The sequence below is a fragment of the Ranitomeya imitator genome, chromosome 5, assembly GCF_032444005.1.
Source record: "Ranitomeya imitator isolate aRanImi1 chromosome 5, aRanImi1.pri, whole genome shotgun sequence".
NCBI classification, from domain to species: domain Eukaryota; kingdom Metazoa; phylum Chordata; class Amphibia; order Anura; family Dendrobatidae; genus Ranitomeya; species Ranitomeya imitator.
In genome coordinates, this window is record NC_091286.1 from 450877542 (window position 1) to 450889664 (window position 12123).

The 12123-nt window shown below is 46.4% G+C and overlaps 1 protein-coding gene across 2 annotated transcripts in view; it reads left to right on the forward strand.

Moving 5' to 3' along the window:
- Window positions 1-12123, forward strand: part of KNG1 (kininogen 1) — a 196996-nt gene that overhangs the window by 59828 nt on the left and 125045 nt on the right. The gene's annotated exons all lie outside the window — the stretch shown is intronic.

The window sequence follows — 12123 nt, forward strand, 5'->3', positions numbered from 1 at the left end:
GCCCGTGTACCCCTGGAACCAATTTAAAATTGCCTACAGCCATGTGTTATTATTTTAGGCCTTCGATGCCTGTCTGCGGTCACTCCTTCCACTAGGCCTCCACTGACCACACCACTGCTGCCCGTGTACCCCTGGAACCAATTTAAAATTGCCTACAGCCATGTGTTATTATTTTAGGCCTTCGATGCCTGTCTGCGGTCACTCCTTCCACTAGGCCTCCACTGACCACACCACTGCTGCCCGTGTACCCCTGGAACCAATTTAAAATTGCCTACAGCCATGTGTTATTATTTTAGGCCTTCGATGCCTGTCTGCGGTCACTCCTTCCACTAGGCCTCCACTGACCACACCACTGCTGCCCGTGTACCCCTGGAACCAATTTAAAAATGCCTACAGCCATGTGTTATTATTTTAGGCCTTCGATGCCTGTCTGCGGTCACTCCTTCCACTAGGCCTCCACTGACCACACCACTGCTGCCCGTGTACCCCTGGAACCAATTTAAAATTGCCTACAGCCATGTGTTATTATTTTAGGCCTTCGATGCCTGTCTGCGGTCACTCCTTCCACTAGGCCTCCACTGACCACACCACTGCTGCCCGTGTACCCCTGGAACCAATTTAAAATTGCCTACAGCCATGTGTTATTATTTTAGGCCTTCGATGCCTGTCTGCGGTCACTCCTTCCACTAGGCCTCCACTGACCACACCACTGCTGCCCGTGTACCCCTGGAACCAATTTAAAATTGCCTACAGCCATGTGTTATTATTTTAGGCCTTCGATGCCTGTCTGCGGTCACTCCTTCCACTAGGCCTCCACTGACCACACCACTGCTGCCCGTGTACCCCTGGAACCAATTTAAAAATGCCTACAGCCATGTGTTATTATTTTAGGCCTTCGATGCCTGTCTGCGGTCACTCCTTCCACTAGGCCTCCACTGACCACACCACTGCTGCCCGTGTACCCCTGGAACCAATTTAAAATTGCCTACAGCCATGTGTTATTATTTTAGGCCTTCGATGCCTGTCTGCGGTCACTCCTTCCACTAGGCCTCCACTGACCACACCACTGCTGCCCGTGTACCCCTGGAACCAACATCAGAAAATATAAAAATAAGTATTTTGCTTATAAAAAAGAAAATACTGGAGAGATATCAAATGCAGACATTTTAACATTAAAAACAAACACATACAACAAAAATCTGGTACAGTACTAAAAATGGCCACCAGCTACAATAACTTTCTCCTGCAAGTAGTTAACTGAAAGTTTTTTTCAATTTTAAACACAGATATGGCATCCACCGAGTGTTGTCCTGTCGCGTCTTCTTTATATTATTGCCAAGAAGATGCAAAACAATGAAAATAATAAAATCATTATTTACCAAAAAAATAGAGTAAGTCAAAACCACATTGCAAATAAACATTCATTACAAATAAAGAAGCAGGGCGCGTCCGAGGGTGAGTATATACCTAATAAGAATATAATCACCCTCGGACGCGCCCTGCTTCTTTCCGACAGCCTTCCTTCCTAAGAATCAGCCCTTCCGTGGTGTAGAGAGAGGGTTTGTTACACTCCAAGGTGTTCCCCAGGTTGCCTTTCCTGAGCTTCGATCTTCCGGCTCTCGTTTAGTAGTTGTTGGAAACTACGCTGCATTGGGCCTACAAATTGGGTATGGGGTGTAGAGAGATGGTGTGTTCCACTCCAAGGTGTTCCCCAGGTTGCCTTTCCTGAGCTTCGATCTTCCGGCTCTCATTTAGTAGTTGTTGGAAACTACGCTGCATTAGGCCTACAAATTGGGTATGGGGTGTAGAGAGATGGTGTGTTCCACTGTAGAGAGATGGTGTGTTCCACTCCAAGGTGTTCCCCAGGTTTCCTCGCCAATGCTTCGATCATCATGCTCTCGTTTAGTAGTTGTTGGAAACTACGCTGCATTAGGCCTACAAATTGGGTATGGGGTGTAGAGAGATGGTGTGTTCCACTCCAAGGTGTTCCCCAGGTTTCCTCTCCATTGCTTCGATCTTCATGCTCTCGTTTAGTAGTTGTTGGAAACTATGCTGCATTAGGCCTACAAATTGGGTATGGGATGTAGAGAGATGGTGTGTTACACTCCAAGGTTTTCCCCAGGTTTCCTCTCCATTGCTTCGATCTTCCGGCTCTCGTTTAGTAGTTGTTGGAAACTACGCTGCATTAGACCTACAAATTGGGTATGGGGTGTAGAGAGATGGTGTGTTACACTCCAAGGTGTTCCCCAGGTTTCCTCTCCATTGCTTCGATCTTCCGGCTCTCGTTTAGTAGTTGTTGGAAACTACGCTGCATTAGGCCTACAAATTGGGTATGGGGTGTAGAGAGATGGTGTGTTACACTCCAAGGTGTTCCCCAGGTTTCCTCTCCATTGCTTCGATCTTCCGGCTCTCGTTTAGTAGTTGTTGGAAACTACGCTGCATTAGGCCTACAAATTGGGTATGGGGTGTAGAGAGATGGTGTGTTACACTCCAAGGTGTTCCCCAGGTTTCCTCTCCATTGCTTCGATCTTCCGGCTCTCGTTTAGTAGTTGTTGGAAACTACGCTGCATTAGGCCTACAAATTGGGTATGGGGTGTAGAGAGATGGTGTGTTCCACTCCAAGGTGTTCCCCAGGTTGCCTTTCCTGAGCTTCGATCTTCCGGCTCTCGTTTAGTAGTTGTTGGAAACTACGCTGCATTAGGCCTACAAATTGGGTATGGGGTGTAGAGAGATGGTGTGTTCCACTGTAGAGAGATGGTGTGTTCCACTCCAAGGTGTTCCCCAGGTTTCCTCGCCAATGCTTCGATCATCATGCTCTCGTTTAGTAGTTGTTGGAAACTACGCTGCATTAGGCCTACAAATTGGGTATGGGGTGTAGAGAGATGGTGTGTTCCACTCCAAGGTGTTCCCCAGGTTTCCTCTCCATTGCTTCGATCTTCATGCTCTCGTTTAGTAGTTGTTGGAAACTACGCTGCATTAGGCCTACAAATTGGGTATGGGGTGTAGAGAGATGGTGTGTTACACTCCAAGGTGTTCCCCAGGTTTCCTCTCCATTGCTTCGATCTTCCGGCTCTCGTTTAGTAGTTGTTGGAAACTACGCTGCATTAGGCCTACAAATTGGGTATGGGGTGTAGAGAGATGGTGTGTTACACTCCAAGGTGTTCCCCAGGTTTCCTCTCCATTGCTTCGATCTTCCGGCTCGCGTTTAGTAGTTGTTGGAAACTACGCTGCATTAGGCCTACAAATTGGGTATGGGGTGTAGAGAGATGGTGTGTTACACTCCAAGGTGTTCCCCAGGTTTCCTCTCCATTGCTTCGATCTTCCGGCTCTCGTTTAGTAGTTGTTGGAAACTACGCTGCATTGGGCCTACAAATTGGGTATGGGGTGTAGAGAGATGGTGTGTTCCACTCCAAGGTGTTCTCCAGGTTGCCTTTCCTGAGCTTCGATCTTCCGGCTCTCGTTTAGTAGTTGTTGGAAACTACGCTGCATTAGGCCTACAAATTGGGTATGGGGTGTAGAGAGATGGTGTGTTCCACTGTAGAGAGATGGTGTGTTCCACTCCAAGGTGTTCCCCAGGTTTCCTCGCCAATGCTTCGATCATCATGCTCTCGTTTAGTAGTTGTTGGAAACTACGCTGCATTAGGCCTACAAATTGGGTATGGGGTGTAGAGAGATGGTGTGTTCCACTCCAAGGTGTTCCCCAGGTTTCCTCTCCATTGCTTCGATCTTCATGCTCTCGTTTAGTAGTTGTTGGAAACTACGCTGCATAAGGCCTACAAATTGGGTATGGGGTGTAGAGAGATGGTGTGTTACACTCCAAGGTGTTCCCCAGGTTTCCTCTCCATTGCTTCGATCTTCCGGCTCTCGTTTAGTAGTTGTTGGAAACTACGCTGCATTAGGCCTACAAATTGGGTATGGGGTGTAGAGAGATGGTGTGTTACACTCCAAGGTGTTCCCCAGGTTTCCTCTCCATTGCTTCGATCTTCCGGCTCGCGTTTAGTAGTTGTTGGAAACTACGCTGCATTAGGCCTACAAATTGGGTATGGGGTGTAGAGAGATGGTGTGTTACACTCCAAGGTGTTCCCCAGGTTTCCTCTCCATTGCTTCGATCTTCCGGCTCTCGTTTAGTAGTTGTTGGAAACTACGCTGCATTGGGCCTACAAATTGGGTATGGGGTGTAGAGAGATGGTGTGTTCCACTCCAAGGTGTTCTCCAGGTTGCCTTTCCTGAGCTTCGATCTTCCGGCTCTCGTTTAGTAGTTGTTGGAAACTACGCTGCATTAGGCCTACAAATTGGGTATGGGGTGTAGAGAGATGTTGTGTTCCACTGTAGAGAGATGGTGTGTTCCACTCCAAGGTGTTCCCCAGGTTTCCTCGCCAATGCTTCGATCATCATGCTCTCGTTTAGTAGTTGTTGGAAACTACGCTGCATTAGGCCTACAAATTGGGTATGGGGTGTAGAGAGATGGTGTGTTCCACTCCAAGGTGTTCCCCAGGTTTCCTCGCCAATGCTTCGATCATCATGCTCTCGTTTAGTAGTTGTTGGAAACTACGCTGCATTAGACCTACAAATTGGGTATGGGGTGTAGAGAGATGGTGTGTTCCACTCCAAGGTGTTCTCCAGGTTGCCTTTCCTGAACTTCTATCTTCAGGCTCTCATTAAATTGTGGTTAAACGGAACAACTGCATTTGGCGTACTAGTTGGTTTGGGGCCTACTATCGGTGTCTGCCGCTCCTTGCTGTTCTCCTGGTTTCCTGTCCTGAAATTCCGTTTTCAGGCGCTCGTTAAGTAGTTGTTAATGTTAGACTGCATTTGGCCTACTAGTTGGGTTGGGGCCTACTATCGGTGTCTGCCACTCCTTGCTGTTCTCCTCCACTGAACAAAGCTGTGCCGCCTGTTTACTACTGTTGCCAATTTTGAACTGCATTTCGACTACTTACTGATTTGGGCCTACTCTCTGTGTCAGCCTCTCATTCCAGTTGTCCTCCACTGCAATGCCCCCTGATTAGTCCTGTGTTACCAATTTTGAACTGCATTTAGCCCACTTTATTCTTTGGGCCTATATCTGTGTTTCCTCCTCATCCTGCCCATTGCCCAGCCAGTGATAGATGAGTCTGCTGGTACATTGACCCATAACGCAACATTTCCCGTGCACGCTACACTGCAAGATTGTGACCCTGCTGAAAGTCAGGTCCCCCTTCCCGCATACCATACCACCTTACACGGGGACAAACAGGAAGGTGCAGATGAAAGTGCAGGTTCCTTCATCAGGTGGGGGGAGGAATACTAGTTGGCGACGTCACTGGCACAGGGCCTCTCATGGTACGCAAAAGTGTTGCTGCCGGTGGGAGGCGCCCCCGCCGTGCAAACACACCGCTGTACTTTGAGGGGCCCTGTGCCAGTGCCAATGCCAACGAGTGGGCCCCCCCTGCTTGCTCAGGTTCACAGCACTTGCAAAGTTGAAATACTTACCTCTCCCTGCTCCACTGCCGTGACGTGGTCCAGATTTCCTGGGCCCACTAATTACTTGAACCAGCCCTACCCACCACAACTTTAGCCAAATGACCCCCAATTTCAAATGCCTTCCAATTATTATAAGGTAAATTACGCTTGACAAGCTTCATTAAGAAGAATGGATGGTTTTGACATTAAAATGGGCACTCTAGGTGTTTTCCTGGCCCCCACTCACTGCCGACTATGCTGCCCCATTGACTTGCATTGGGTTTCGTGTTTCGGTCGATCCCGACTTTACGTCATAATCGGCCGATTTCACTCGACCCGACTTTTGAGATAGTCGGGTTTCGCGAAACCCGGCTCGACTCTAAAAAGGTCAAGGTCGCTCAACTCTAGTCATATTGTATAAAAACACAAACATCCAGAATAAAGTCCTCTAATTGAAATAATGACACAGACTAATCTTAATTAAACCATATTTACATCATCGCCCATTCCACTGAAGCCAATGTCCCCTGTAAGAAAATTAAATAATAAACAACAATATTCTTTACCCGTTCGCTGAGAAGATAATAATCCATTTGTCCAGCGACGGGTCTAGCTCTTCTACATCTAGATGGCAAGCTACATTGTTGCATGATGTGACTATACAGCCTTCCATCCAGCAGAGACATTGAACAGCGTGTACTACCACTGTTCAGTGTTTCGCGGTGAACTCATTTGACCTCAATGACATCATCATGAGCTTGAGAAAATTCACACACTCGTGGTGCCATCTGAAAGGTCCTGGGAGTTCACAATCAATGATCTCACATCGCCTAACTGACTTCAGCGAAAGCGTCATTAGAAATTTTCAGAGGTTGATGGAAGTGAGTTCAGTGGCTGAGAGCTCCCAGAACCTTTCTGATGACAGCGAGCAAGTGAACTTTCTGGCAGATGTGCCAGAGCATTAGGAGGTGGTGGTTTGTTGTTGTTGTTGTTTGTGAGGGTGTTTGGTGGATTTATCTGAGACTGTTGCTAGGTTTTGGTTGTGTGCCAATTTCTTTCCTTCTCCTTCTTTGGTTTTACCCCATTCTCCAATCCCCTGTGTTTACCTCTGTTTGTGTGAGTATATTTGTATGATTGGTATTTTCCTTTAACCCTGTTTGTATTACATTGTTAGTCTGGTTGATGTATTACAGTACACTACTACTCCCCTCTTTCCTGGGTGAGGGAAGGGTACAGACTGAGGACAGATTCAGGAGCTAAGGCAAGGTACGTGGCCCCAGCGTCTTCACTATCAGAAGTAGTACAGGGTAGGCTAGGGTGCCCCTAGCATTAGGGACAGTGAAGGAGCTCCTGGTCCCGAGACACCTGACATCAGAATCGTGACAAATCCAAAGAGTTTCATAAATCTATTCGCACATCTGTAAAAATCAAGGATTCAATTGTGAGGTCCCTGAGACTCAGAATAGGTCCTATTCTGAATCGATTTTGAGGATCAGAATAGGACATATTCAATAGGTTGTGCTCTGTCAGAAAAAATATTGGACAACACACTGACACTGACACAGATGTGTAAATGTAGCCAATGACATAATTAGAATCTGATAGGCCCCGGTGCAAAATTTGGACCTGCTCCGCCCCCTCCTGCATGTTGCTCAGATGTATGGGTCCGTGTAGTGTTCTAAATCCTTTAATGACATACATGTTGCCCCCCAATGTAGTAATGTTTCCCAGTATGTACTAATGTCTCCCATCCTGGGCCCCTTTCTGATACATATGTCCTTCATCCAAAGCACAGTTAGTGTATATGTCCCCCATCGTGGTATATATGTCACTGATCCTGGTACCCTTCCTGATATACATTTCCCTGTAATGGTAACTATGGGTTGCTTCTTGGTATATATGACCCCATCCAGGGTTTCTTCCTGCTAAATATGTTCCAAATCTTGGGCCCATTTCTGATATATGTCCCCAATCCTGGGCTCCTTCCTGGTATACAGTATATGTCCCCCATCCTGGTATATATGTGCCCCTTCCAAGGTGGATATGTCTACCATTCTGGTATATATACCCTCCAGAAAAAAAGAGCTCTAAGATTTAACTTTTATTGATATATTTAAAAAAATCAATTCTTAAAAATGGTGCAATGCAAAAGTATACGGGCCAACAGGGAATAAGTACAATAACCTAATATAAAAAAGGCTAATCTCTCCCTAGAAGAGTCCTATGAAATCAACCTACCTGTCAGCGGATGTTGGCACACTGGTTGTAGACGTGATGGTGCCCACGCTCAACGTCGGTAGCCCTGATGGCCCTAGTGCACCCTTGACATACTAGACACTGAAAAATACACAAAAATCACACACATACATAGAAAAAATTTCACACAAAGTACCCCTTGTGTGGAGACCCAATGGTCTCATAGAAAGGTGAGTAAATACAGTGGGGCAAAAAAGTATTTAGTCAGTCAGCAATAGTGCAAGTTCCACCACTTAAAAAGATGAGAGGCGTCTGTAATTTACATCATAGGTAGACCTCAACTATGGGAGACAAACTGAGAAAAAAAAATCCAGAAAATCACATTGTCTGTTTTTTTATCATTTTATTTGCATATTATGGTGGAAAATAAGTATTTGGTCAGAAACAAAATTTCATCTCAATACTTTGTAATATATCCTTTGTTGGCAATGACAGAGGTCAAATGTTTTCTGTAAGTCTTCACAAGGTTGCCACACATTGTTGTTGGTATGTTGGCCCATTCCTCCATGCAGATCTCCTCTAGAGCAGTGATGTTTTTGGCTTTTCGCTTGGCAACACGGACTTTCAACTCCCTCCAAAGGTTTTCTATAGGGTTGAGATCTGGAGACTGGCTAGGCCACTCCAGGACCTTGAAATGCTTCTTACGAAGCCACTCCTTCGTTGCCCTGGCGGTGTGCTTTGGATCATTGTCATGTTGAAAGACCCAGCCACGTTTCATCTTCAATGCCCTTGCTGATGGAAGGAGGTTTGCACTCAAAATATCACGATACATGGCCCCATTCATTCTTTCATGTACCCGGATCAGTCGTCCTGGCCCCTTTGCAGAGAAACAGCCCCAAAGCATGATGTTTCCACCACCATGCTTTACAGTAGGTATGGTGTTTGATGGATGCAACTCAGTATTCTTTTTCCTCCAAACACGACAAGTTGTGTTTCTACCAAACAGTTCCAGTTTGGTTTCATCAGACCATAGGACATTCTCCCAAAACTCCTCTGGATCATCCAAATGCTCTCTAGCAAACTTCAGACGGGCCCGGACATGTACTGGCTTAAGCAGTGGGAAACGTCTGGTACTGCAGGATCTGAGTCCATGGTGGCGTAGTGTGTTACTTATGGTAGGCCTTGTTACATTGGTCCCAGCTCTCTGCAGTTCATTCACTAGGTCCCCCCGCGTGGTTCTGGGATTTTTGCTCACCGTTCTTGTGATCATTCTGACCCCAAGTGGTGTGATTTTGCGTGGAGCCCCAGATCGAGGGAGATTATCAGTGGTCTTGTATGTCTTCCATTTTCTAATTATTGCTCCCACTGTTGATTTCTTCACTCCAAGCTGGTTGGCTATTGCAGATTCAGTCTTCCCAGCCTGGTGCAGGGCTACAATTTTGTTTCTAGTGTCCTTTGACAGCTCTTTGGTCTTCACCATAGTGGAGTTTGGAGTCAGACTGTTTGAGGGTGTGCACAGGTGTCTTTTTATACTGATAACAAGTTTAAACAGGTGCCATTACTACAGGTAATGAGTGGAGGAAAGAGGAGACTCTTAAATAAGAAGTTACAGGTCTGTGAGAGCCAGAAATCTTGATTGTTTGTTTCTGACCAAATACTTATTTTCCACCATAATATGCAAATAAAATGATAAAAAAAACAGACAATGTGATTTTCTGGATTTTTTTTTCTCAGTTTGTCTCCCATAGTTGAGGTCTACCTATGATGTAAATTACAGACGCCTCTCATCTTTTTAAGTGGTGGAACTTGCACTATTGCTGACTGACTAAATACTTTTTTGCCCCACTGTATCTAAAAGTCCTATATTGCTATAGGTCATCTAAACTGGATGTAGCCAAAGTGTGCACATTAATAAATAACACACATAAATAACAGTTGGCTTTTATCATCAGTAATGTAAAAACTAACAAACATAAATAAAGAATTTGGGCAGATATACAGGTGCATCAAATTTAAAATATCATCAAAAAGTTAATTTATTTCAGTTCTTCAATGCAAAAAGTAAAACTCATATTATACAGGGCTATTATAAACAGAATGATCTATTTCAAGTGTTTATTTCTGTATATGTTGATTATTATGGGGGAGTCCATCGCTTCCACCCCACGCTCCAGGCAGCCATTGCTCACCATATTTCTTGTCGGGTTCTTGGTTGCACAAACGAGCTGTTCCCACTCTCTCCTTTGTGGGTGGTCCTTCCTTTTCTTTCTCTTCCCGCCATCCCAGACGAGGAGCCGGATCACCATGGCTGACTGACATGTTCTTCATGCATAGAAGTATCTACAATGGGCGGGCATGGTTGTCACGCCTTTCTTCCAGGTTCCACCCATGACGACATGCCTCTCTTGTCCAGCGCGCCGTGTGACACTGTAATGGTGGCGATTTCACATTTCAACAAAGTCTCTGGCACAGGACCCGGTGGCACTGGTTTACGAAATCCTGTTCGTGACACCAAATTGGAGCACCCGCTAGAGCCGTGGGGTAATCGGGCCAGGTCCAATGGTTCTTAAGGGGATTGTTCATGATGCCACCCATGGTATTCCACAATAGGGAGATAGCTGACGCTGCTTAAAGAGACCGCTGGGACTGTTGATGATGCAGCAGAGTTGTTACAGCTCTCCATGGGTAGAGCTAGGCCCCAGGGCAGTTAAAAGGTGAAAGATGGTGAATGTTGTTGTGGTGCAAGGCAGGTGACGCAGTAAATATATCCGAGGACACAGCAGAGTGCAGTTTCCACACTTTTTACTCACAGTTCTCCAGTTGCATTCCCCAGCCGGGGTGCTGTGTCCTCCGGGTTGGTGGACCAGTCAGCTCTCAGGTAATTTGGGGTACACCGTGTCAGAACTATCTTCAGATGTTCCTTCCCTGACCGGCTCACCGCACTGACTCCCGCCTCTCCTGCCCTGCGCCTTCACACGCAGTGTCCCAAGCCAGCAGCCTCGGATCCTGTCGGGCGACTTACTCTAGGTCCCCTCAGTCCTATGCAGCTGCCTTTTCGGCAATTACATGTGGAAGCGGCTGTAGCACTTACAGATGCTGTAGCCTCTGGTTGGCTAGCTGAGTCCTGAGTTCCTCCACTAGTCTGGGGCCAGTCCCCTTACTGCAACCTAGTCCCTCCACCCGACTACGGTCGGTGTGGATGCGAGCCCCACGGGTGGAATTCTCACTACCCATGCCCCTAGGACCCCTTCTTTCTCTCCTCCGCTGAAGCTTATCTTTCTGTTTCTTCTGTCTTTCCTTTCTCTCTTTCTACTGTCTTCTGGTCCAGGGACAAGCTGCTCTCAGCTCCAGTCCCCAGCACCAACTGTCTAACTCTCCAACTAACTCCTCCCTCCTGTTTCCATGACAACTCCTTACAACTGTCTCTCTCTCCACCCACACCTTCTATCTAGTTCCTCCCTGGCCTGGAGAGGTCTAGTGTTGGGTGCTAGTGTGTCGGTACTGGGTGGTGTCCCCTCCTTACCTGAGTGCAGGGTACCACACCTTCGGGTGAGGTGCAGTACCTCTGTGGCGACTGGACCCTCAGGGGCGCCACATGTGCAGATTATTACAACGTTATTGCCATCTTGTGGCCATTATACTTAAATCACATAACATTATGTATCACACAGTACACACTACAAATTACACTGTACAACTTTACATGAATGCTTCTTAAGGGGCGTATTCAACATGCCCATCCCACTACAGCTACAAGGTAATTAATTGGTTTTGAATATTGGGACAACCCAAGATGAGGACAACAGATAGAAAAAGGAGGGATAGGGGATAGGCTGACAAGTAACAGAGCCAGGGGGAAGGAGAAAGAAGTGACTCATCAGTCTGAGACACTTTCATTAACCCATTCAATGCCATACATCATTGCTTGCTGATGTTGCTCTCCGCAACCTGTCATTTCAAGATTTCCTGCGCCTATTGGCAAATACAGTTCCAGGGGATATTCTGTAGACCCCTATACACATTAGATCATTGGTAGGTCCTGATAAAATCAGCAGTTTCTTTTGACTTTCTTTCTTTTTACATACAGTAGCTCTAGTGATTGACATGAAAGTGAACCTGTCAGCAGGATTTTGCTAAGTAAACTACAGACACTGTCAGGTTGACAGTGTTAAACTGATTAAAATGATACCTGGGGTGAAGAAATCCATCTTGTTGTTCTTGAGTAATCAGCGTTAGAAGTTTTCAGTTAATGAGATATTCGTGCTCCTAGGCGGGACAGTAGGCAGAGTCTAACCTGCTCTAAGCCAGAGAAACCAAAGAAAGACCTGCCCACAGGCCTGCCACGAAGCACAAACAGTCTGTCTCTATGATGAGGAACATGTTTGTGCTTCAAGACAGCCTGTGGGCAGGTCTCTTCTTGGTTTCTCTGACCTAGAGCAGGAAGATAAGACTCTGCTACAGGCCCACCTCTGAACATGGGGGTAT